Raw genomic sequence first — 27,219 nt, 5'->3', positions numbered from 1 at the left:
GTAATCCGATTTCACACTGTAATATATATAAAAATGATAATTGTGCTAAGGTAACTTGGCTATTTATGGACATTCATATATATTTAACCCACCACCCTCTTTTTGGTGAAATCACATATTTCGAGACCCGACGCACCGATTTCGACATAATTTTGTACGTGACATTTCTCTCATATTTCCATGTTACAGTGAGACTTTCCTAAATCCAACCAAAACTGTTCAAACCGATCAACCAATATTTGGACCCCAATACCTGTAGTTGATTTTTGAGCTAAAATATCGGTAAATGCGTAAGATATATAACTGAAATTCAGGGATAATTCTTTTATGACAATGATATGTCTGTGTGTCAAAAATCGGTTGAATCGGGTCAATACTTCTTTTAGCACCCAACTTTATGCTGGATATATCGGTCAATATGTGAGTTATCTCAATGGAAATTACAAAGAGTGTTTTAAAAAATGGGCGAAAGCTTTACCTCGCCCCTATATAATTATAATCAGGATTTTCGAACATCCGGCTGACATTACTCTTGATTGGTTTTACACCTTAAAGTATTTCCCTGGCTTTGATTCTTGCAAACTGCAAAAGTATAAAATGCTCGATTGCACCCGAACTTAGCCCTTCCTTACTTGTTATAAAACTTATTTTAAATCAGCTCTCTATATAAATGTCTCGACATTTAAAGATTCTGCGTGAGTATCGACCTGATTTTCATTATCTATTAATCGGAAAATGCACCTCAATGCATATTGCGCTCACTTACCTTTTTATATAGAGTTTGATGAATGTATGAATGATTTTAATAGCGACTTGATTAAAGTGATATATAATTGTGTAACCTTTGAATGAATAGCCCTATAAATAAATGAGGAAAAAGTAATTAGGTAAAATATATGTATATCCAAAAAGAAATTTAAATCGTATAAAAATTATATCTACAAAGTAAATTATTTGTTATCAGTTTCCCAAAATTTACATAACTTTTTTATACAACATGATAGATAATAGCATAAGCTTTTTTGGCTTAACCCATTTTAAAATCACTTCGTGATATATTAGAGAGTCAATTGCAATTTCTCTTTCGCTCGTTGAGCAGACATTTAATATGATTTAGCAACGAATCAAGTTCTTGTAAGGAAAACTTTTGCAATTGACGTGGTATCTTCACGAAATTTGGTATGAGTTATTGTTCATAGAAGTAATGTAATATCGGAAGAAATTGTTCAGCTCGGCTCACTATTGCATATAGTTGCCATACAAACCGAACGATCGGAATCAAGGGCTCGTATGGAAAACTTTCGCATTTGACGTGGTATCTTCACGAAATTTGACGTGGATTGCTGCTTAAGGTATTAACATAATCTCCGAAAAAATTATTCAGATCGGATTACTATAGCATATAGCTTCCATACAAAATGGATACATAGTTACTAAAAGAAATGCACCTGTGAAGGGTATATTAGCTTCAGTGCAGCCGAAATTAACGTTTTTTCTTGTTTTTGAATAAATATAGACCGATGATTTCACCGGACCACAGATCACATCAAACTTTTTTTTTTTTTTTTTTTTGATGAAATGGACGCTCTTGAATCTCTTCAGATAGCTCTTTATCCGAAATGTTTTAATATGGGTCTCCCCGCTGAACGAAAATAGTAAACGTCGGGTCTTCTTGGAACTTTTCAAGAGCTCATAGGACGAAGCGATGTCGCTTAGTAAAGCTTAGCGGCTTCAGTTCTTGCATTAGCTGTATTTTGTATCTTTTGAATATAAGGTCTTGACGTCAAATGCGCCAAGTCGTTCCATACGTCAGTCCAAGCTGCTGCAAACGGCGCCGAATCGACACTCCACGGTCTTTGTGAACATTCCCACACGCTAAGATTAGGAACGCTTCGATCTAAAGTGACATTATACATTTTACCATTGTGGAAACGAAGGCTCCAACTATCTATTTGATCACGGAAATTTTTATACTCTCGCAACAATGTTGCTAAGGAGAGTATTATAGTTTTGTTCACATAACGGTTGTTTGTAAGTCCTAAAATTAAAAGAGTCAGATATAGGGTTATATATACCAAAGTGATCAGGGTGACGGTCTGTCCGTCCGTCCGTCTGTCCGTCTCGTCCCGTGCAAGCTGTAAAAAGTAAAAATTGAGATATCATGATGAAACGTGATACACGTATTCCTTGGCCGCATAAGAAGGTTAAGTTCGAAGATGGGCAAAATCGGCCCACTGCCACGCCCACAAAATGGCGGAAACTACCTGTCATAACTAAGCCATAAATAAAGATATTGAAGTGAAATTTGGCACAAAGGAGTTAGGGAGGGGCATATTTGGACGTAATTTTTTTGAAAAGTGAGGCAGTGGCCCCCCCCTATCACATATCTCGGAAACTAATATAGCTATTTCAATTAAGCTCTACAGAGTCGTTTTCTTCAGGCATTTCCATACATAGTTTAAAAATGGAAGAAATCGGATAATAACCACGCCCACCTCCCATACAAAGACTATGTTGAAAATCACTAAAAGTGCGTTAACCGACTATAAAAAACGTCAGAAACACTAAATTTTACGGAAGAAGTGCAGAAGGAAGCTGCACCCAGGCATTTTTTAAAAATTGAAAATGGGCGTTTATGAACCAAAAACCATATCTCAGGAACTACTAGACCGATTTCAATAAAATTCGGTATATAATATTTTCTTAACACCCTGATGCCATGTACGAAATATGGGTGAAATCGGTTCACAACCACGCCTTCTTCCAATATAACGCTATTTTGAATTCCATCTGATGCCTTTTCTGTATAATACGAGTATATACATTAGGAACCAATGATGATAGCGGAATAAAACTTTACAAAAATACTGTATTTGAAAAATATGTAAATGACGTATAATGAAATCTCGATTATCACTTTATCTTGCGAGAGTATAAAATGTTCGGTGACACCCGAACTTAGCCCTTCCTTACTTGTTGTTTTTTTTTTCGTTGAAAAATTGCAAAAAAACTCCCTGAATTTTGAAATATACTACTAAATTGAGTTAAGTTGAGAAAGTGAGAGTGCCCATCATATAACATGACAGAACATGCTTTGCATAATTTAGTGTAACTCTGCATGTTGGATAAGCTGTTAAACTTCCCTCATAATCTCATATTTTCCTCTTCAAAGCTAGATTGTATTCTAAACGTGATAGCCTTTACCAAATATTAAGCTACATTTGGTTGAATTCCGGCCTTAATTGTTTCAAATGTTTGTCTAAGTTGAGTAAAGTTTTTACATATACGCAAACTATTGCTCGAATATTAACTGTTTAAGATAAACTGAGTTGAGCTTAATTTGCTAATTAACTACATAAGAGATTGATATCCGTATTAAATATTAAGAACAATGTTTAATTAGCATCAAAATTTACTCATATAATAAATATTGTTTAAACGTAGCTTTTGAGTTCAATTTACGTCTTAATTGCCGCATCTTTTAAACACAAAATTTAAGTTAAATTGAGTTCAATTTAGGCTCTTATCTTATGTTAAATATTAAGAGAGGCAACTCAACTTTACTTTGAGCTGTGCGAGTACAGTGTTTGCAAACTGTTTGAAAATCTCAGCGATTAAACAAAAATAAAATTTTTATTAATTGTATAATTCATTTTTATTATATAAATACATAGTTATTAACAATAAATGTGAAAAATGAGTATGTTAGTAATGCAATGAATATTAATTATTTGAGTTTAATAATATTTCAAAATACATTTTGAAGTTTTTAAAATATGCTATTATATAAAAGTGATTAAAAATAAATGATGTCAACATTTAATATCAATTTGTATAACTTAATTCGTTGGTATTTATCGATATTTGGTTTTCAATCTCATTAATTTAAAGTTTATGGTTCGACTGCTGCGCTACAAAGAGACAAATTTTATGAAAATTTATTCGTGACAACAACACGCATATAAAAATGTTCAATATTTTTTCATATAATTTAAACTAACCTCCAAAAATATGCAACCAATATGCACATTACAGCTTTTTGCATAATTTTTTGATTCATAAATCGCCTCAACGCATTTCCCACCCTTTGCATACAACGCCCAGCCAACGCAAGTTAACACTTAGTACTACTTTTCAACACCTTCACTTCTTTATATCCACCGCATTCAACGTGTGCTCCGGTATTTGCTCCCACAGCTCCTTCAATTTATTGCCGATATTGGCGGGATTTTTCCGCAATACCGTGTCCTTCGCTAGCAGCGTGTCAGCAGCGAAACTCTCCTCGAAATCCTCCACCGAATTGCTGGCAACCGACGACTCCGCCTCAAGTGATTCAATAGCGTGCTGTTTGTGTTAAAAATAACTAAATTAAATATGCGCATTTATAATGAAATATGTGCGTATTTATGGCGAATTTTTTTTATTTTTAATGTTTTTTTTAATTTTTGCGCGCCATAAAAATGCGACCTTTTGAGTACTCACAGCGGACCTTGGCACACTGGCAATGGAGTAGGCGCATATTGCTAGTAAGAATAGCATATGTACTAGGGCGAAGCGGGAGTGACGGCGGTTAGAACGGGCTTGCGAAGCAAACATTTTTAACACTTTTATAATGTATTATGATACTTTTTTTAATTTTTTATATAATTTTTTTTTTTTAATTTTTTAAATATTTTATTTTAAGTTTTTTTTTAATTATTTTTTAATTTTATAAAAATTTTACTTAAAATGTTTATTTTAATTATATTAAAAATATTTTTAACTGTTTTTAATTTTTTATAACCTTTTTAATTAATTTTATTATTTTTTAATTTTATAAAAATTTTACTTAAAATGTTTATTTTAATTATATTAAAAATATTTTTAACTGTTTTTAATTTTTTATAACCTTTTTAATTAATTTTATTATTTTACTAATTTTTTTTATTTATTTTAATGTTTAATAATTTTTTAAATTATTTTTAATTTATTTTATTTTTTACTAATTGTTTGCTGTTATTTTTTTTAATTTATTTGAATTTTTTTTTTAATTTCGACAATTATTCTATTCCGACTAAATTTTTCTGCTAAATTTACAACGCAAATAATTCGGTTTTCCACAATGTTGGCGATTACATTTGCAATAAAATTGTATAATCAACGTTTTTGCACGATTTCGAAATTATTCCAAAAATTCGAGAAATTCTAATAGCACATTGAGCGCTCTTCAACAATTACACCAGCGCTGTGTTTTTGTGCGCTTCGCTTCAACACTTTCAACGTAATGCTCAATCAAATTGTCCGTCCGGCTTTGGCCGCCAGTTCACGTTTAATAAACTAGCATTGAACGCCGCGCACATTAAACGCTTACGACGCGTTCTCCATATAAAGTAAGCAGTCACAGCACACATGCACACACACACACACTCATATGTAGGCGCTGCAAATTTACAACTGTGCAAATCAAAAATGAATTTTTTAGCCAACAAAATAATAATAATAATGAGGCATACGTAAGTCTTGACTCCACAAAAGCACTCACTCTTGCTTTTTCGCACGTAAACAACTTTTGCACTCATATTTTTTAACATTTGTGGTGTTAGTAACACACTGTGGCGCTGTTTAACAGTAGCTCAGACTCTCTTCAAGCACACCGCGTACTCTCGGCAGCAATTACTTGGTGCTGCCATTTTTACTATACTTATAAAATTTTATTAATTTCCGATTACATGGCACGCTCAAATTGCCACCCACCCTGTAGGAAAAATTTGGTTGCACTTGTTAAATTTTTGGCAATGTTAAATATAATATATGAAAATATATTCAATTTCATAGAAAATTGTATTATTCATATACACATACCCTGTAGGAAAAATTTGGTTGAACTTCTAAACTTTTTGGAAATTTTAAAACTATTATTTTAAAGTAATTTTAATTTCATATAAAAGGTTGTTTTTCATATATTTTACCTACAGGCTTTGTAGAAGAAATTGTATTGTACTTTTTGACAAATATATTATTTAAAAGCATATTTATTTTCATATACAATTTTTCTATTTATATGTTTTTACCTACATACTCTGTAGGAAAAATTTGGTTGCACTTGTTAAATTTTTGACGAGTGTACATATATATAATATTTAAAGTGTATTTATTGTCATAGCAAATTTTATGATTAATTTTTCCACTAACATACCCTATACGAAATTTTTAGCAAACCCATAAGTTTTTAATATGCAATTTTAAATATTGTCAATTTTGTTTACTGCGTCCTTCTGATTTAATTTGCATTACTAGCATGTTCGCCTATATACCCTGCAGGAAAACTTTAATAAAGTTGATAAATTTATGTTGAAATAAAATATTTTGCATTTCACAGATTTTGTTAATCTTATTAAATTAAAGCATTTCTTTAATTGTCAAAAAACCCTGCCGGAAAATTTAATTAAGGTGTTGAATTTATTTTTATAAAATTGCATCATTTTTGAATTTTGGGGATTTATATTATTAAACTTTTCTTATTAAAATGTTTTGCTGGTTTGTTTGTTACATACCCTGTATGAAATATATATTTATAAAATATTTTAATTAATTTAAGTAAATTTAACTCATACCATAGATTTAACTAAATTAAGGTTTTTTATGAAATTTTTGAAATATAGAATTTTATTTGTTTAACTTTTCTTATTGGCATATTTGCCTACATGCCCTGCAAGAATTTTTAATAAAGTCATAATATTAATTTTGAAATAAATTTAGATATGGTTCTAATCATATTTATTTTGTTCTTATTTAAAATTATTATTAACATATTAGCCTACATACCCTGTAAGAAAAATTAGAACAAATTTCTAACTTGTTATCCTATTTTTTTTTTTTACTAATTGTCAATTTTATATATTGCACTCTTCTAATTTAACTTTTATTATTAAATTAGTATTCTGCGTACATATGTATATACCCTGCAAGAAAATTTTATTTAAACACATATTTTTAATATTGAAATAACTACTAATTAAACCTATTTCATCTATTTGTTTTCTTCTCACAAAGTTTTTTTATATATATTTTAACGCGGAACCCTGTAAGAAAAGATTACCCAATTAAATTTCAAATACTTCTACTTTCAGATGTTTTCTTTTTAAATATTTTTTTTTTGGGTTTTGTATATTATATTCAAGTTTTTATAATGAATTAAAATTTTAAATTTTTCTAATAAGAAGACTTCCCTTCTTTGTACGTCTTATTTTTAGTGCGTTGCCCTGCAGAAAAATATAGTTAAATAAGCTGCGTCACTAGAAATTTTAAACTATACCGCTATTTGTTAATGATCTGAGCTTCATTTCTATATTAGTTTTAGAATTGTCAATAAATTTCCTACAGGGCATTGCATAAATATTAGATTTTCACATATGTCCGGCGAGCAATAATAAACCGTAAGAGCGTCAGTTTTATTATTATACTAATTATTGTACACATACAATTGCAAAATGGTGAGAGTGGAGCAGTGTTGTCAATTATTTGCGCTACTACCCGATTCATTGTGAGAGAGTATACATACATACAAACATATGTTACACGCTCATAAGCGGTCAGTGGGGCAAACATGCATAGAATGTAGCGTAATGAGCAGGTGTTTCTATAAATAATCAGTAGTAGATTTGCCGGTAGGCAGTGGCGTTGGATACATTTTTCATATAAGATGAAAGGAATTTGCATGAATTTCTTCTTTCATTTCATAAAATATCAAAAATAAAAAGGGAGCTAACGTGCGAAAACTAGTTTTCTGGGAAACAGCTGCTAAAAATAAACAACTCGTTTCGTCAGTTTCTCGTTATCGTTATTATTTTTTGACACCAAAGCCCCCTTTTCGTAGACCAGGTCACATATTTTTAAACAAAATATAAATAACTTTTATTTTATCTTAATAACTAATGTTATTTTGGTTTTATAAAATTTATATAATTTAATGTAGATGAACAATACAATTATTATAGTTGAATTTCCACATTTATAATTACAAAAAATTAATTAAAATTAATTTAAAAAAAAATACAAATTTTTTATAACATCCTTTCATAACTTATTATATTTATGCCCAACAAACAATAATATTGCGAAGAGGCTAAACACGAAAAAGTTGACCTAATCCCGAGCACAAGAACTTCAAGAAAATTTCGAAAGCCGTAGAGTGGCATATGCCAAGCATGAACTCGAGAGAAAAGCGCATTCTAGAAAAGGCTGCGCGGCTTGGAACGCTAACAATACAGGAAAAATATTGGAACACGTATGTGGAACATTTCAAAACTAAATGCTTCGAAATTACTAGCAGCAATAGACAACCAGAACCCATATAGCAACTCACCAAAATTGCAAGGAAATTTGTCGAGTCAAGGCTTCCCACAGCATACATAAAGCAGAAGTTTACTGGTGGACCGAAAATATCGCCCAACTCACATGCACATGCCTCAGCCTTTACAGATCCCACACGAGATCTAGGTGCTGAGGAGCCGTGAACCCTGTAAAACGCATTGGCTGGTTGTAATCAATAAGGGAAAAGGAGACCCTAACTTGCCATCAGCATACCGTCCACTACGCATGTTTGACACAGCGGGAAAGCTCTATGAAATGCTACATAAAACGAGACTCGAAGCGGCTATCCACGAAACTGAAGGACTCTCTCCTATACAACACGGCAGATCTACTCTAGGGGCTATAAATGCACCGTCGAAAGTGTAGAAGCCGCACAGTGTATGTGGCATAAATACAAACGAATTGTGTTGCTGTCAACAATAGATGTCCGAAACGCCTTGAACAGCGCTAGAAGACTGGATATGATAGAAGTTTTAAAATGCCCGACTACTTCAGCGCTGTGGTTCGAAGCTACTTTAGCAACAGAAAACTGCTGTACCAAACTAGAGAGGGATCACGACGAACAGACATACCCAGATTTCAACTCGTCTCGTCATATATACATATATACTATATATATAACTCTATATCTACCTCGCTTAGTTTAGGTGTTACTTACAACCGTTGGGTGAACAAAACTATTCTACTCTGTAGCAATAGGTTGATTGAAGATGAGGAATGCACCGCGACCTTTGGTCTATTGTGCCCTTAGCAATAGGTTACAAGAATATACAAATCGGTTTGATACTACCCCAACTCCCGTATACTACGTATAATAATTTTCGTTCTACTAACAAACCTTATGGTGAATATGTCGGACAGTGCATGAGTTATTTATAGTATATATATTTATACCGTAAGGTACTTCCCTGGCTTTGATTCCTGCAAGTTGCAAGAGTATTGAATGTTTGGTTGCACCCGAACTTAGCCTTTTCTTACTTGTTTCTTCGCGTGTTGGTTTAGAAGCTCGGTGGAAGATCCAACGAAAAGAATATGACTTAATTGCCTTACCATGCCTTCTAAAACATGCTGCTGGTACACTTCTGACCCAGTTCGAACCTGATTACCTAACTATTACAGCAGCTGGCTGGTGACCACATTGAATCGAGTGGGTTACTCTTCCGCCGCTCTTAGCCTAGAGGCAATACTGGCTTCGCGATTCTCTGACATTTCGTTTTCTAAATAACGGTTTGTATTATTCACCAGCCATCGTATATGATAATATCGCTTCTTTGAATGACTTTATACTTTGTATGGGTCGGTAGTTTGGGAAAATATTTCAATATTCAATAATTACTAGAAATTTACAAAGAATTTAAGCTGGTAAATTCCTCACGAACAATACACTCAAACCCCCTGTTTCTAGCGCCACTGCTTTGAGCTCACTTCGCACGAAAATGAAATTATTCATGAATTCAAATTGATTACTACACGCTCTCGCCGGCTGAGTCAGTTGGCGCATTATCAAAAACACAAAAAATGCATTTGCGTATGCAACAAACACACAACCGGCACACAAGTGCATACAAAGTATGTATACATATGTACATATGTAAGCGTGTGTATGTTTGTTTATCATAAATATGCGCACAATAAAAAGCGTTATGACTGTTGTTCCACAATACAATATAACAATCTAAACGTTGTGTAAGTAAAACTAATCGGCAAATTATATTTAATCTTTGTGCAACATAAACAAAAGCGGTCGGCGCACGTTAAATACACTGCGAAAAAATCAGCGACATAATTAGTGTGAGACTATTAACTTTTATTGCTGTGCGGTCACCTGTAAGGCGCATGTGTGCTTATATTCACATACAGCCATATATGTATGTACATACATACGTATATGCATATAAATACATTACAAAACAAAAATTTGTTTTCAGTTTTTCTTGCGTTTATGACTCACTGGAAAATCCCATAATATTATATAAAAGTGTCGAACAAATTGTGCTTGCGGAAATGTTACGCCAGCTCAAATTAGCGATTTTGTATTCAAGCGGCATACATTGGGTATAACAACAAAAATGTGTATGTATATATGCATATAATATGTGTTTGAGCTGCTCTTCGTGTTTATTTATAAATAGTTTTTGAACCACCGTGAATCCGTGAATGTAGAACTAGAGCGAGTGTCTACAGTAAGACCGTGATAAATGGCACTGCAAATGTATGGACAGTGGATTTGGTAATGGAAAGGGTATACTCTATATTTTTAGAATAGAAAATTTTCGTAATTTTGTTAATCTCTGTACATCGATAAAAGCAAAAGAGTTTATCATGAAGTTTTTAACACCCAGAAGGAAATGTCGGAGGATGGAGTCATGTGTAGAAGTACACGCAAGTGACGAAAGTTCTCTGATCGCCACTCACTTGGGAGTGGCCAGAAACGATTCTTTTACATATGACTCAAGCAGCTCACGACTTCCGGTCTTTGACCAAGTATCCTCTGGGTATCCTAAGAACATCCGTTTGAAGGCGAGCTAAAGTGAGAAGGCGAAACATCCCCTCCGCAGGGTTGTGCGGAAGATGACCATGGCAAACGAAATAAGGGCATGCACCTGGAATGTCCGGTTCCTTAATTGGGAAGGTGCCACTGCCCAGCTGGTTGATGCCCTCGTGAAAATAAATGCTGACATCACCGCCGTCAAAGAAATGCGATGGACGTGACATGGACTGAGACGAGTAGGTCCTTGTGGCATTTACTACAGTGACCATATAAAGGAGCGCAAGTTTGGTGTGGGATTCGTGATGGGAAAGAGACTCCGTCGCCGAGTACTATCATTCCCCCCCACGGAAGAGAAGGACGATGTGACCAAAGATGCCTTCTATGAGCGCTTGGAGCGCACTTATGAGAGCTGCCCACGCCACGATGTCAAAATCGTGCTAGCCGACTTCAACGCCAGGGTGGGCAAAGAAGGTATCTTTGGCCTACGGTCGGTAAATTCAGCCTCCACGAGAAAACATCTCTAAATGGGTTGAGGCTGATCGACTTCGCCGGGGCCCGAAATATGGTTACTAGATTCTAGCACAAGAAAATACATTAAGCTCCCTGGCTGCCTCCGGATCGAAGAGCCACCAACCAGATCGATCATGTTGTGATAGACGGAAGACAGGTCTCCAGTGTTCTAGACGTGCGTACGCTCCGAGGCCCTAACATCGACTTGGACCACTATCTTGTTGCAGCCAAGATTCGCACCCGCCTCTGTGCAGCAAAAAGCGCACGTCACCAAACACAAGGAAGGTTCGACGTCGAGAAGCTGCAATCACAACAGCCAGCCGAACGATTTTCTACTCGGCTGGCACTCCTGCTCTCTGAGAGCACTCGTCAACAACTCGGTATAAGGGAACTGTGGGACGGCATTTCAAATTTCTTACGTACAGCTGCTACCGAAACCATTGGTTTTGTTATCTTCGTCCATGCCTCTGCACCATACAGCAGGACGGAGATAATTAGCCCAGGATGGGGCTATGTGTAGAACTAGGATGGTGCCATTTGAAGAAATTCGCGCAAGTGAGCGCCATTCACTTTGGTGTGGCCAGAAATTATTCTTTTACATATGACTCAAGCAGCTCTACAACTTCCGGTCTTGGACAAAGTATCCTCTGGGTATAGAAAAACATCAGTTTAAATGCGAGCTAAAGTGGCTGGGTTTGGGACCCGACACGTAAAGAAAAAAACCTCCAATTAAAAGAACACAACAGCCGCGAATCTAGGTTGTTCTACATACGCATAAATGCTGTCCAGTGAAACCGTAAACAGAAAATTTGTTCGTAGGTGTAGTGGAGCTAGAAGTGTTAAGACTCCTTCGATTGAACCATGCATTTCATAAGAAACTTTTTCATAGCATACAAATTTGAATTGTCGAGCTGTTAGAGAAATCTAACTAATCTTGTTTGTAGGTTAGGGTCGAGTCCGGTAGTACATACATAGTATTAACTGCTACATAGCGATACTTAATTAACGGGTTTTATTCTAAATATGAATAAAAGCTAAATGGCTGTACTTAATGGCTCATTCATTACGCCCTTAAAACTCAATGAAATGCAAATATTTAGCTCATTGAAGAATTTTTTTTTTGTGTTTTTACTTTTTGTCTTCTGGACTCATCAACGCAGACACCAACAACAACACGTAAATCTACCAAAATATCTACCAACACCAGCTAGCGGTCCAGCACGCATGAGAGTGTGGTAGTATTAACGGCAAGTGGCGGCATCGCTACCAAAACCACCGTTCCAACTGTGGACCAGTGTGCCAACAAGAACAATGTCAAGCATAGAGCCAAGCAGCGGCAAACAACAAAAACAATGTGAAGCCCTTTGCCCAGCAGAGGCATCAACAGCAGCCGTTGCTAAAAGCACTGACAAAAAGCAGTAGCTTAACGGTAAAGGCTTCGCATGGGCGCGTGCTCTTTGATTGAATGTGTGTGTATGTGTCGGCGTATGTGTATGTCATGCATACTCATTTGCGTCCCGCATAAATCAATTGCACTTGTCATCAACTCAATTAATTTTTGGCAAACAAAAGTGTAGTAAATCAATTGCGCTGGCAGCGTATAACGGGAATACAAAGAAACACTGATGTGTTTGTGCACACATATATATGTACATCTGTGAGTGGTTGTGTGGCTGTTTTGCGCACAATAAGGCCTCTGTGCATGCTAGACCCCACTCAACCATAGATATCCATACACTCGCTCTCTCTCTCCCGCTCTGCGCTCAACTCTTCAGCCACTGCATGTCCTTTTCGTGCCCTTGCGCTCTACACACACACACACACACGCATGTGTGGCATTTGCATTGCCATTATTGCATTTTTTTGCTAATTTATTTTGCATTTTCTGCCGCTTGAATGTGCAGCATATTTGTTGTTGTTATTTTTTTGGTGTCTCCCACCGCCAATTTTGGCATTTTTTCTATCGCCACTCATCAACCGCCCATACATTTTGCAAATGACGATACTTGCCTCGTAGCAGGCGCTTTGCATGCATGTGGCGGCCGCTGGTGTATGTGGCATGCGGCATGTGGCATGCAAATATGCGATGAATGCGTCGCTTTGGCAATGTTTCGGTCATCAAATAGGGTTAAAATGCGATTAAATTGGGTTTGGCCATGTCAACATCGTATTTTATAGCCGCAGATATCCAGATATCCATTGAGGACAGTCAACAAATTTTTAATACACACACACACACACACACACATGCAGGCATTTTGTATTGCAATACATTTTTTTTCGCTGTCGTTGAACGTCAGTATTTTCTACTTTGACAGGCGTGAAAGCCTATAATTTTTGCGCCAAAGCTTGTTGTTGCTGCTTTTGTTGGCATTGCAAATTGTCAAGTCGATATTCGGGTGGATAATGTAATGTAAATAAAGCAAATGAAACGAATATTTGTGTAAAAACAAGGAAAAGCGGTAAAAGCAGGAGCACCAAGAGTCGATAGTTGACTATAAAACGACGAATTTGTGGACTGACTGTTACCCTTGGTATCTTACAAGAAATAAATATGCCAAACTAGTTGCAAATCATTAGATATTCGATATATTAGCGGATATAGCTTTGATGAAAAAAGGTAGAAATTCTTTTGTTTTTGATTATATGGAAGTTAGGCAGGGATATGGACTGATTTCTAAAAAAAACTTTTGGTATGACGTACACAATGTCCTAATTATTTGAAATTATCGTACCATGAAATCATATACTAATCATTAAATAAAGATTCCCACACTGCTGACCCATATAGGTATAAAGTCAAGCAAATAACTGGTATTATTATACACGATTGCTGAGTGAATATACAAACAGTTCGTTAGAAAAGAAAATGTCAGAGAACCGTTAAGCCAGTATTGCCCCTAAGCTAGGAGTGGCGTAAGCGTATCTTACTCGTATGAAAAATATTCCAAAGACGCAAAACTGTTTTTCCAGGGACTTAAAAGGGTCGCCTTTCAGCTGATGTAATGGTTAGGTAGAGAGTCTCCTGTAAAGGCGTAATACCTCTTAACTTCTGGAAAAATTAGGTTCAAAATGGAAATGAAGTGTGCCAGCAGAATTTTTTATAAGACATGGTGTCATACTCTTTTCGATAGAGAGCGTTGGGTATACCAGCAAGCTTCTGCATCAACACACAAAACAAAAATCAACCAACAGTTGATGATTGGCCTTCGGGTAGTCCCGAATTGCCACCAATGGACTACAGTTTGTGGCCAGAGTTGGAGAACACGGTCTGTCGAAAAACCTCAGAAATATGGAGAATCTCAAAAAATCTTTGGTTCCAGCTATGATATCAATACCAATAGAAACTATATGAGCTCACGAGTTGTGCTTACGATTAGCAGAGAAAAATTATAAGTAAATTGAAAGGTCCCTGGCCTACTAGAGCAAAATACAATTTTTTGTCAACACTCGTTGTTTTTATTCAACATTGTTCCTCTATGGCGACCCTCCAACTTTTCGATACCATTTTCGTAGTACGATTTGTACTTTGCCTCAAAATAGACCTAAGTTTCGGCGATCATCCTTTTATTCAACGAAAATTTCTTCCTAACGACCATTCTGAGATCTCGAAACAGAAAATAGTCAATGGGGACCCGATATGGAGAAAACGGTGGATGCGGAAGCAAATCAATTCTTGGATTTTTCGATCGTTTTTTTCCTGGTACATATCTATACAAAATTATTCCAAACGCGCCCAATATACAGCGGCATCTACTTTGCATAGAGCTTTCTCATACCCAAATATTCGTGAATCACGTTCAGTTGATATCTTTTGGCGTCCACAGCGTTCACCGTCTTCGGTAGCACATTCTTTCTTAGCATATCAATCCTTGTTGGTTGATTTTTGCTTCAGTTCTATTTTTTTCTTCAAAAAAATATCTTATCAACACGCGAAATCCCTTTTTATTCTTTTTTTTTAAATAACAAAAGTTTCTTCACTCAAAATGATATACTACTGATCAAATTGTAAGTTTTAATTTATACTTCGTGTGTTTTTCGAATCGATATTTTTTTTTCTGTAAGTTGGTAGTACTCTTAGTGACATCTATGCCAAATTTCACGTCAAAATATTCATTAGTATTTGAGATACGCGTCGTTTTGTGAGGCACTAAAAGTGAATTCTTCGATTTTTACTATGCTTGAATTTATTGAACAAAGAACAACGTGATCATTTCGCCACATTTTCAACTAATATCGTGCCGCAACCACCGCATTCGCCTGATTTAACTTCGTGTAACTTCTGGCTATTCAGAAAATTCACATGACCACTCCGAGGACACCGTTTTGACTCAATTGAGGGTATAAAAGCTGAATCGAAGAAGGCGCTGATGGCCATCACTGCGAAGGATTTTTCCAAGTCCTATGATGACTGGAGAGTTCGTTGGCATAAGTGTATTGCAGCGGGAGGGGATTACTTTGAAGAGGATGAAATGGACCAAATTCACCTTTCAATTTGATCACAGTTCACGTTACTGCTTAATTTGTTAGTTCTTAGTCGTTTGAAGTTTATTTAAAACTTGCGAGTTTCTTCAAAAGTGTGGCAACATTAAGGCTTCAATCTCGATTTTGTACAGTAGGTTCAAGACAGCTTCTGAATAAGGAAGTAATTCACGAGCTTTCGTGTGATTAAATTCGTTCATATATGCTTAAAAATCCGTTTGTAGCCTGCTTATGAATTGAGGGAGGCACCCTCACACTTCTAATCTTTAGGAAGGTATGACCTAATCTAACAAATTTGTTATTTTATGAATTTGGTGTATACGAACAATAAATGTTAGTTTTAGGAAGAGATTAAAGCTGATTTCATAAGTATTTCTTTACATAATCTTATTATAGAATAGTTTTTACCAGAGTTTCTTAGAAACTTCCAGCTGAGAGCCTTTGAAATGGAAAAAGCATGACTTTTTCGATTTTTAAACCTTTTTTTCATAACCTTACATTATTTTCATTTTCCCTACCATTTATAATTTGAACTAGTATGCAATTGGATTCAAATAATTTAATCCACATACATATATGTGAGGCAGGAGAATTTAATTCAATCATATCTCAAATAAAAACTGCAAGTAAATATTATTTGAAATACATTACTCTCAGAACCCCCATGCAAATATCACAAATTCAGTGTGTCAACAGCATTGTAATTCCGGTATCCGGTCAATTAAACGGCTTACCAAAGCACAACAACCACACTTCCCGCAAGGATAAGCCGAAATAAGCGACGAGCGCACGAGAAAATAAAAAGAGAACGTGAAAATTGTTCAGCAGGTGTAAACCAGCAAACATGAAATATAGGCGGGTGACGACGCGAATCGGCAAGCGGACCGAGAATGCAAACACACACACATGCACAACGGCGGAGTGCAAATGATGAAACGGATGTAACCGCCAAACGGATGGCAGGCAACGACGCAAATGATTCATTTCCGATGAGTGACAAAATGCAAACAAAACAGCAGAGGTGTCTAAAACAGGAGCAGAAGACTAAACACATACACACATACATATTTTGCATATGTGCGCAGAAATAAAATTGTAAATAAGCGAGGTGGTGAGTGCCAGTGCAGGAAGTCGAAGCGGTGTTGCACAGAGTGTTGCCCACATTTTTCTATTTACATCGAACAGCAGGTGAGTAGTGACGCTTGGAATGGTGTGTGGTGAATGTGGCCAGCAACGGCGCTAAAATCGCTACCAATATTGCAACACTTGCCACACCAATGCTACACCGATACGATGTGAGTGAATGTTGCTGCTGTTGTTAGCAGGCGGGGTATGTTGTCCTATCGATATGTTGACACCAAAGTACCCACTGCGCTTGACATTCGATGGTGACCCCGCTTCGCAGACCTTCGCTTTTCATTTGCTTATTTTAGCATTTGAGTTATGTGGAAGTGGTCAGCGACCATTCGATGGCATTGGCCGGTCTGACTTTGACATGTGTGCGGCAATGAAAGCTGGTGTGGGCTCACAAAAAACAAAAACAATAGGCATTTTCAGCGGCCAGTAGACGCCAAACCATGCTGTTTTCCCTTTGCTAACCCTTCACTATTGGTTACAGCAGTCGCACTGCAGCACACTTTCAGTCTTCCCCCATGGCGTATGAGTGACATGGCGACATATTGGAAATCAGCTATGTTGACACATGCCACTTACATGAATTATGAAATGCTGACTGGGTTGGTTGGAATGTATGGGTGTAAATATTTTGAGGTACAAAATACAGTGCTTGAAGTGAGTTAGAGTTTGATATAAGCCAGTGATCGAATGTTTTGTAGTAAAAAAACGCAAAGAATAATGTAAAATGCGCACAGAGGGAGACGCAGAATGCTTGAAATCTCTTCGAAACTCGCACAGTTAACTAACAAAATGTTTAAACTTAAACTTTATTTTTCACCAGTACGCATCTTGCCAATTGCGCTTCCGACTTCGGCTCATCAGTTTCAACAACACTCCAAACTCTTAAGATAAAATTTTTGATTTTCGACGTGGTTACTGTCTTGATTGCTGCTTAGCTGTCTACGTAGATGTTGACTTTAGAATTGCCTGCAGGTGCACTAGAGACCAGCTCTGCGGCTTTCGCAATAGCAAAGACATCAGCTTGAAACAACCTGCAGTGGTCCGGCAACTTAAAAGGCTGTCTTATGCCTAAATCTGGGCATTATATCCCCGCACCAATTCCATCTTCCATTTTCAAGCCATCCGTACAAATGTTTACAGTATTGCGCGCAGCTAACATATCTTTACGCCAACCAATCTTTTTCTCTGTTTACCTTGAACCTGCTTTGCCATTTGAAAAGTGCGATCATGTAGTCGGTGCTGTGGGTGGAAGGTTTTTTCCGAGTTCAAAACCCGCTGTTGAAGCTGTCTTTAAAGCTTCCGAGCCTTTGAACCCTTTACATTGGCTTCCGGTATGTGGATTTCCGGACGCCCGTCCACCTTACTACTGCAACGAAAAGAAGAATTAGTCTTACAATAGCTGTGTAGCAAGAATTCATGAGAGAGGGCGAGAGCCCCCAACTTTTCTCAGTTATTCCACGTTGTTTTTCCACAGCAGTTTGCTGAACAAGAATACGCCAAGTTATTTTGTGCGGTCCTTGAGAGAGAGTTGCATCCCATTTTTCGAAGGTAACCTACATAGAGGAATTTTTTGCCTTCTTGTGAACACAAGCAGATCCGATCTCTGCGGTTTCATCCCCAGACGAGCTTGCGATGCTCAATTCTGAACTGTCTTGAGAATGATGGTCATAATACTGCTAATGGTCTGTAGATACCTACCCGCTATTATGATGGCAATGTCGTTCATATAAGCCACTATCTTAAAGGCTTTTGCCGTCTAAGTTCTTTAGCAGTTCATACAACACTAATGTCCATAGAAACGGAGATAGCACTCTTCTTCTTGAGAAATACCTCTATAGACTTTTTTGATCATTCTAGCGTCGCACCATTCTGTTCTTATCGTTCCAGAGCTCAAAAGGCTTCTGATCCAACGTAGTATAGCAGAATCAGCACCTATTGACTGGATACTATTAAATAAAGATTCCGTAGAGACCTTGTTGAAAGCTTCAGAGATGTCCAGGAAAGCTCCAAGAGTGTATTCCTTATATTAGAGCCCTTTCGATATTAAATACTAGTGTATGAAGTGCAGTCACTACCCACTTGCCTTTCGTATATGCGTGCTGCACCTTGGACAAGCTTCGAAGAGACGTTGCGGCCCTAATATGCACGTCAAGGATTTAAAAGCTTAGCTAACCTGTTGATCAATGGTCGAATTGCTTAAAGGCTCTCAAGAAAGCAAAAGGTGACCATTTCAAATAAAATTTTTTTGTTCGTTCACTTAATATATGCTTTCTTAGAAATAAAAAATTTATTAAACAGAAATTTATTTTAGTTCCATTGTTATAATGGCACGAACTTGTAATCAGAACTTATGACAGAACTAAGTATAATTTACCTTCAATAAAAAGTCAGTATTAAATTTGTTGTTTATTATCTTATTTCAAAAGTTATTCAAAACAAAGATTGTGAAAGTTCATTTCTGCTACAAAATGTCAGCTCTTAAAGCGCAGAACAAAATATATGTGAGGGATTTTGTTTCAGAAATATATTTCTTAAGAATTTAGAACGTTTATTAGTCCTCTCCAAGTATCCTCAGATATATTTATGCTATTATTATACCACATACTCAATTTTGGGGACAATGAGCATACAATTTCGGAATTCAACTTTGGAATTTTACACTAATAAATGGGAAAACTGATAGTACACACAAACACATACATATTGCAAACAGCATTATGCCACCAAATAGTTAACGACAGACAGAGAAACTAAACTGGAAAGCATAAATTTTGCGCCTTATCGCCATTGTTGCGAACGCGCCGAAAATTTGCCGAAAATGAAGTCATCGAATGAGCAGTTAATTGAAATAAAAATAAATTGCCGAGAATATTATATGATGGGCTGGGTATCTCCACGCCATTGGGGGTATTTTCGTTTGTTTGGTGAAATCGATGTGAAGTATCAGTGGCAGGGTGGGTCAACTATAAATTCCACAAATAGTTTTGACAATAAATTGTGTGGGCTTTGTTGTAAAGTGTTCGAACGGGAATGCGAACTTAATTTGTGGTCGCCACAGACGCTAAGTGGCGCATAGATATGTGCAACACGTACGACACGTACGTTTTTATGCCACCACTGTGGCGACTTAAGTGAATTTTTCAGTAAAAGCTTTAAAATATTATGCAGCAGAAAATCGAATTAAACGCGCACAGAGCTTTAACACAGTACGCTGTTGCTTTGAAGTTTGCTTTATTTCTTTTAATATTTTTTTTTTTTTTTTTTTTTTCCTTCAGATATTACTTATTCCCGTCAAGCGCCACTACTTAAGCACTTGTTATCTCCAAGGACCTCTTAAGCATGTGTTGGGCAATAAAGTTGTTGTAGCATGTGTGTTGTTGCTGCTGTTGTTAGTGTTATGTGGTCTGTTAGCAAACACATATGCAACAACAATAATAAAAAATGTGACAAATGCCACACAGTTTACTTAAAGTCTAAGATTGACAAAAGTGTGTGATCAAAGTGAATGGAAGAAAAATAAAAAGAAGAAGCAGCAGAAGAGAAAGATGAAGTGACGGCAGAAATACAAAAAGTAGTAACAGGAAAATCTCATAAAAGATGCTTTGTGGCTGGCATTTTTTATTGTTCAAATAAACCACGACATCGTGTGCACACATATTTATTTGTTTGGCACAAGTTCTTCAACACTATGCAACACAGCGCAGAAGTTTTATCATAAAAAACGTGAATTGCAGCAATTTTTTTCACTCACACCATAAGCACACACATACAACTAACCAGCTGTATGTGTGTGTGTGTAACTTTAAGTAAGTAGTTGAGCGCGAATTAAATGTCTCACTAAAACTTAAGAGAAAACACCGACAATGGTTACGCACACCGACATACAGGGTGCTACAATAAGTTTGCGCGGTCATTTCGGGACTTTTGTGATGCTGAAGCCATTGACCACTACGCTTTTCAATCGCTAAAACTGCTCCAGTAATTTCTTTCTACGGCAAGCAGTTCCTTCAGCCCTTTAATTATTTACGAGGAGCTTTTAAAAGCTTTCATATTTAATTTATATAACTTTTGGTGCATTATTATTTCTAATATTTCAATACTGCATTAGCGATATACTATACTTCAGTTAGCAATATCATATATAATTTGTTTTTGCTAAGGCTTTAAGCTTTTTTTTGGAGTTCTGTTCTTTTATATTTCACTACCTCATTGCTGATTAAAAACTTCTAGTGAAAGCTTAAAGCTCTGTTGTAAAACTTTTTACCTCATTGCTAGTTAATAATTTCTAGTGAAAGCTTAAAGCTCTGTTGCGAAACTTTTTAAGCGTTTCTGACTTTAAATAGTTTCCATATATAATTTACGTCATTTTTGATGTCTGATTACTTTTTTCCAAATCGCTATCTAAGAACTTATATATAATTTACGTCATTTTTGATGTATCGTATCACTTTTCTTTTTCAAATCGGCGCTATCTAAGAACTTAAGTTATCAATTTCATATATTTCTTAAGTTATCTGTTGGAGATTTTCTACGCATGTTCCAACTTTAAAAACCTTCATCATTTTGTCGAGATTCTTTTTTGTGTATCTCTTTCTATTTTAGTACTTCAATTAGCGTTTTTATAAATTTTTTTGTAATTCCTTAAAGCTTTAAGCTACTTTCTGAAGCTTTTAAAACAAATTTTTGTTGCATAGTGTTTTTAATGTTTCAAATCTGCGCTTTTTTTAGCTATTAATTGCTTATAGTATATATAATATTACGCTAGTGAAAGATAAAAGCTCTGTAGCCAAGCTTTACTACGTTTTTCTGGCTTTAACAAACAATTAAGAGAGATAATTTTTGGTGCATAATATTTTTTCTGTTTAAAATCCATTTTATTTTAATATTTTAGCTTTTAATTAAATATATTATATAAGCTAATGAAAGCTTAAAGCTTTGTGTGGGAGTTTTCTTTTCCAGATCGAAAGCATTTATCGTCATCTAAATTGAAAAATAACGTAACATTTTCGAAAATTTACAGTGGCGTGAATGAAACACGAAATGAAATGGAAAAAGAGTGAAAAAGTTGTAATATTAGTAAAAACTGGTTTATATTTGAGCGCAGAACTTGAAACTGTTGGACAAATGTAATATTATGAATGCAATTTTAAGTAGTGAATCGTAAACTGTAAGAAACTGAATTTCGAATTTTTTGATGATTATTTTGCATTTTAGGTGACGTGACGTTATGTTACCATATATATTCCTTTTTAAACTCCCAAAACGCGGTTATAAATTATTATCTGAATACTTCAGTGGTATAAGCTCATAATAACAAAGTTTTTAACTCTTCAACACTCAATCTAGTTAATTTTGAAAAAGTATTTAAAAGCTTCGTGACATTCCGGAATATGTTCGTGTACTTTCCCAGAATTTTGAAATATTTCTTAAACTTTTGAAATATTAAAGCTTTTTCCTGTAGCACTTTTACAGTTACGCATAATATTTCTCTTTAACTCACATTATTCTAGAGGTTCTTGTCAAATTTTTCCTTCCTGAATACTCTCTATTTGTTTCTTTGTGTATTTCAAAGGCAAAAGTGTCCTATGGAGCTTTGAATTGTTTTGAGTTTTAACTCATTGCTACTCAATTCAGGTTATTTTTAGTAAATAGTTAGTTAGTTCATAAGTTCGCGTGATAACTGTCAATACCAAATCAGCGCGGATACATATTTTAAATATTTCTTTCGAAGATTCTGTCGACGATCTTTGCTGATACTTTGTGTACAATGTAATATTCTAAGGCGCTCTGTTAGAGAACCATGCAAGGAGTTTGTGAGTTCTGACTCATAACTTAAAGCCCATACCCGTTTTTCGCTCTCGTCTTTGTTCGGAAGGCGCTCTGTTTATTTATTTATTAGATAAACGTGCAAGGAGCTTGTGAGTTCTGAATCAAGACAAACAAAATCTTCTTGCTTCTTTTCGATTCCATCTGTGATGCTGCTCTATGCCTTGCTATTTAGATATGTTACTGAAAGTTTCTTCGATAGATATTCAATGATATTTAGAGATGTTACTGAAAGTTTCTTCGTTAATAAAATATTTTAATTTCTTTCCCATTCAATTACTCGCTAGAGCTCTTTCGAATATCTGAAGGTATTCCATTTAGGAAAGCTTAGAGCTATACCATATTTCCAGAAAGAATAATATGCAAACGTCAAACTCCAGTCAAAGAGTTCGTTTCGTTTCTAGGTGAGTTAAAAAGTCGAGAAAGAGTAGATATTGAAATTTATGAATGAGATAATCATAATCAACATGGTCAGACCGAAAACTTAAAAGATTAGATTACATTTAGGCATTTCATAACCCAACAGTGTTCTCACTGCCGTTAGAAAGATCAAAAAACAGCTGTTATTGTCATTCAAGAATTCACAACGCTTAATATTTATCAAAAGGAAAGATTGTCATATAGTATTTTCAAATAAAAGCCGTCTTTTTTTAATATTTTCCATATAATAGAAATAATGGATGCATTTTTTCATTTGTTAAGTCGATTTTCAGGTGAAATTAGATTCATTGCTTTAAAAAAAATTTGTTTGTTTACATTTTTCCCCCTTTGTAGTGTCTAAATCAGCTGTGATAATGTAACAGATTTCCAGATTGTAATTGCTCAAAATTAGAGTCGCACAGAGAGATTTAGCGTGGATCAGTTTGAAATCATTTCAATGAAGTGATTTGAAACTGTCATTTTTGTATGGCGAAATCTTAATACATTTTTAAGAATAGTGGGATAATCCATTCAACAGCCGAAATCGTGTGATTAAGTGTCGATCTGAACATGGTATTAGACTTAAAAAAAACTATTCTTGGTTCATAGGTGTAAGGTCTCAGCATAGCATCCGAATCGTTGCTTTAAAAAAATTTACAGATTTACAAAATCACAGCGCCCATATTGCAACACCCATTATATTGTATTTAGATAATCGGTAAGCCATGTTAGTTGAAAACTCCAATACTAACTCCAATATCGTATGTCACATAGCAACACTTAGTAAAATGTTGCCGAGATTCAACGATTGTCAATGGGAATTCTGGAGAGAAGGAGCACGCGCATCACGTGCTATTATGTACTAGCTTGCAACACTGTCGTGCCACTAAATGTTGCAATAAAGTTAATGCTAAAAGGCTTTTTATAGAAGATATTCAGCGCAGAAATGAATATGCGGAAAATAAATTTCAATTTATTCCAAAGTTACTTTAAAAAATAAAGAAATATTGTGAACTGAAATATTTTAAGAGAAGATAAAAGTTTTGAGGTTGACTTACGAATCAGTGGTCAAGTCTTTATTTCGTGCATCAAAGGTTTCAACGGCGGAGACAATTATCTTTTTTGCAATAAGTTAGTTTCTGAAAGTAAAGCGATACCAACTTAGATGAGTGAGTAAAAACTTTAATAAAATAGAGGGAACTAAAAACTAGCATATGGGCCAAGGGAAACATTTCGTTGACGTCTCGATTTATTAACTGCTGTATTTTAGAAGTATTAATGCCTGATTTTTAGACAATTCAGAGATCTCCAGCTTACTCTGAACACTGAAACAACAGCGAAGATCTTCGATGGATTTTGACAGCACATTCGTCGAAATATGTCTTCTATGAGCGCTTGGCGCGCACCTAAGAAAGCTGCCCCCGCCACGTTGTCAAAATGATGCTTGGCAACTTTAACGCTAGGGTGGGCAAAGAAGAAATCTTTGGCTTACATGATGAAACATGCGCAAAGAGGTTGAGGCTGAACGACTTCGCCGTGCTCACTAATTCCACTAACAAATTGAACAATATACCATTTTTGTATGACACTCCATTACAGCTTTAAAAGTTATTAGTACACGTCTTCTTATCGTTACTGCTTCCACTGTTTTACATGCATTCATCTCCGGTCTAATAAGTTCCTCACAATTGCACTCAATTGTAGCAATTATTCAATGTCACAACCAAATGCCACTCAGCACAGTATTTGGACCCAATAGACATATCTAAGCCTAAGCCAATGCATCCTTCAGCTCTCCGACGTGTGTGGCATGCATATATTGAATTATTTTGAATAATCGACAAGCCAATCGATGTGCACTGCTGGTAACATTCAACAAAACGCCTCCTCTTCTCCTCTTCCTTCAAGCAAACGATAACGCTGCCCTTTAATTTTTGCCAGCAGCCTTTTATTGTTGCTGCGAGTGTGTGAGAAGGAGATAGAGTGCATAGGCAGCCGCTTGCAAGCCAAGCGAAGCGTTTAAGCATAAATGCAACATGCTGCAAGGGACCACATGCAACACATGCCACACCTGCCACACAACTTGCATTTTAGGATAAGTGTTTGTGGATACAACTGGGTCTATGCAGCCTTGTCGTGCTGGCAAATGCACTTTACCTAACGCTATTAACTTTGTATTTATTGTTGTTGTTGCTGCAAATGAACGATATGAAGTGCAATCATTTTGAAAATTTCAAGTGTCTGCACTCCAGCCACCAGCCAACAGCTTGACTGCCTATCTTTAGCCGGCTAAAATGCTTTGGAGCAACGAATTGTTGTTGCTCTTGTTGTTGTTGTATAATATTGCACTCGCATTGCCGTCGGTTATTATTCACACGCTATTGATTTCTAATTGAGTTGACTTCAAATCTGTCTGCATTGACAGGCAGCCAAGTGCTGTAACCCAAACCGAAGGTGCCTGGCAAAATGTAGCATACTTTTTGGGGCCATGTTGTAATACCTACGTATGCACATATGCGCTGGTTTCGACTAAATGGCAACATTGCTTGCAAACTGCTACCGTTGCATTTGAAGGTAGCTGCTGCATTTGTTGTTGCCTGCTTCGATGTATTGACGAAGTGGCGGTATTGATGTGTGCACACATTTGCTGCCGGAAGTTGACTAATGAAATGCATTTATGCGGCGTGTTGGAGCGAATGGTAATCGGGCTATTAATGGCACGTTGTGCGGCAAGTAAAGTCTCGCTTTGTTTCAATTCATTGGATTAATGTGAGGTCTTCTGTTTTTATAGGTCTAGGCTAGGAAGGCGAATGGCATCAGTGGTGAGGTATTGCCATGGAATCGATTGACATGTTGTTGGTGGGAAAATGGTGTGTTTAGTTTAGCATATAGAACGAGGAAATGACAGTGAAGAGTTTTCTAGAGCATAGTAAAGAGACTAAAGCCACAGCCGCAGTCATAAATGGAATATTATATGACATATGAAAGGTTTTACCTGCTCCGAAGGTTCCATATTTTCAGATTTCAGAAACACATCCTAGTGGTTGTCTGCTGTTGGCTGTCAAGATGAGTCAGAGCGGCGATACTAGCCTTAACTTCATTCACAGTGCGTTCAGGGTTGGTCAAAGAGTGTCTGGCGTCACTGTCTCTGGCGGCGAGAGTATTTATTATAATACTTGCATGGGTGCCGGGCCACAGCGCAATCGCAGGTAACTGCAAAGCTGATGAGCTAGCAAGAAAAGGCATCTTAGAATTGCTATCAGTAGAATGGGAACGGGTCGGTGCTCCTGCATCCTCTTGTTTTCTACTACTGGATAGCTGGGCCTCGCGGATGCTTGGTCAACGCTGGACCAGCATTTGTACTTCCGCGGTCGCAAAAGCCTTTTGGCCCAAGATAGATCGCAGGAGATTTAGTGATCTCTTTGCCCTCAGTAAGGCTAGCCTCTCATAAGTGGTGGGGCTCATGACGGGCCACTGTCCTATTGGCATACATGCTGTAAGACTGGTAATCTTACCGGACGCCGTATGCAGAAGCTGCTTGGAAGAAGGTGCGGTAGAAACTAGCCAGCACTTCCTTCTTGACTGTCCTGCGTTTGGAAGAACAAGACTTAAACACTTGGGGGCACATACCTTGGAACATCCTACCGAACTGGTGGGTGTAGAAATTAAGCGCCTTTGCAAATTTGTATGGGCTACTAAGCGCTTTGCCGATCTGTAAGTCCAAACACGGGAGTTCTATTTTAGAACTACATCTATTTGCCCACGTATCTCTAATCAGCTACATATCTAACCTAACCTCCATCTGTCCGTCCGGCAGTCTGTTCGTATAAATGCTGGTTTTCAATGAGCAAAACTTTTTTCGGAGTTCTTTTTTTGACAGTTGTTACCTGATTTACGCTCAGTTGGGCTTGCCATTTCATAATAAACAAACTAACTGCGGAACGAAGTTTGCAACTCGTACCAATTTACTGCCGTTCAATATTCGGCCGACATAATCGCCC

General features: G+C 36.4%; 1 long non-coding RNA gene across 1 annotated transcript in view; it reads right to left on the bottom strand.

Annotated features, from left to right (window-relative positions):
* Positions 1 to 768: 768 nt before the first annotated feature.
* The window catches only part of LOC126760493 (uncharacterized), a 101,267-nt gene continuing 74,816 nt past the window's right edge, over positions 769 to 27,219 (bottom strand). Inside the window, exon 3 of the long non-coding RNA XR_007667206.1 lies at positions 769 to 858. This is a non-coding gene — a long non-coding RNA (uncharacterized LOC126760493). The remainder of the gene's footprint in view (positions 859 to 27,219) is intronic.

The sequence above is a fragment of the Bactrocera neohumeralis genome, chromosome 5 (assembly GCF_024586455.1).
Source record: "Bactrocera neohumeralis isolate Rockhampton chromosome 5, APGP_CSIRO_Bneo_wtdbg2-racon-allhic-juicebox.fasta_v2, whole genome shotgun sequence".
Lineage (NCBI taxonomy): Eukaryota > Metazoa > Arthropoda > Insecta > Diptera > Tephritidae > Bactrocera > Bactrocera neohumeralis.
The sequence above is the reverse complement of the archived record's forward strand: the minus strand, read 5'-3'. Positions and strand labels throughout refer to the sequence as shown.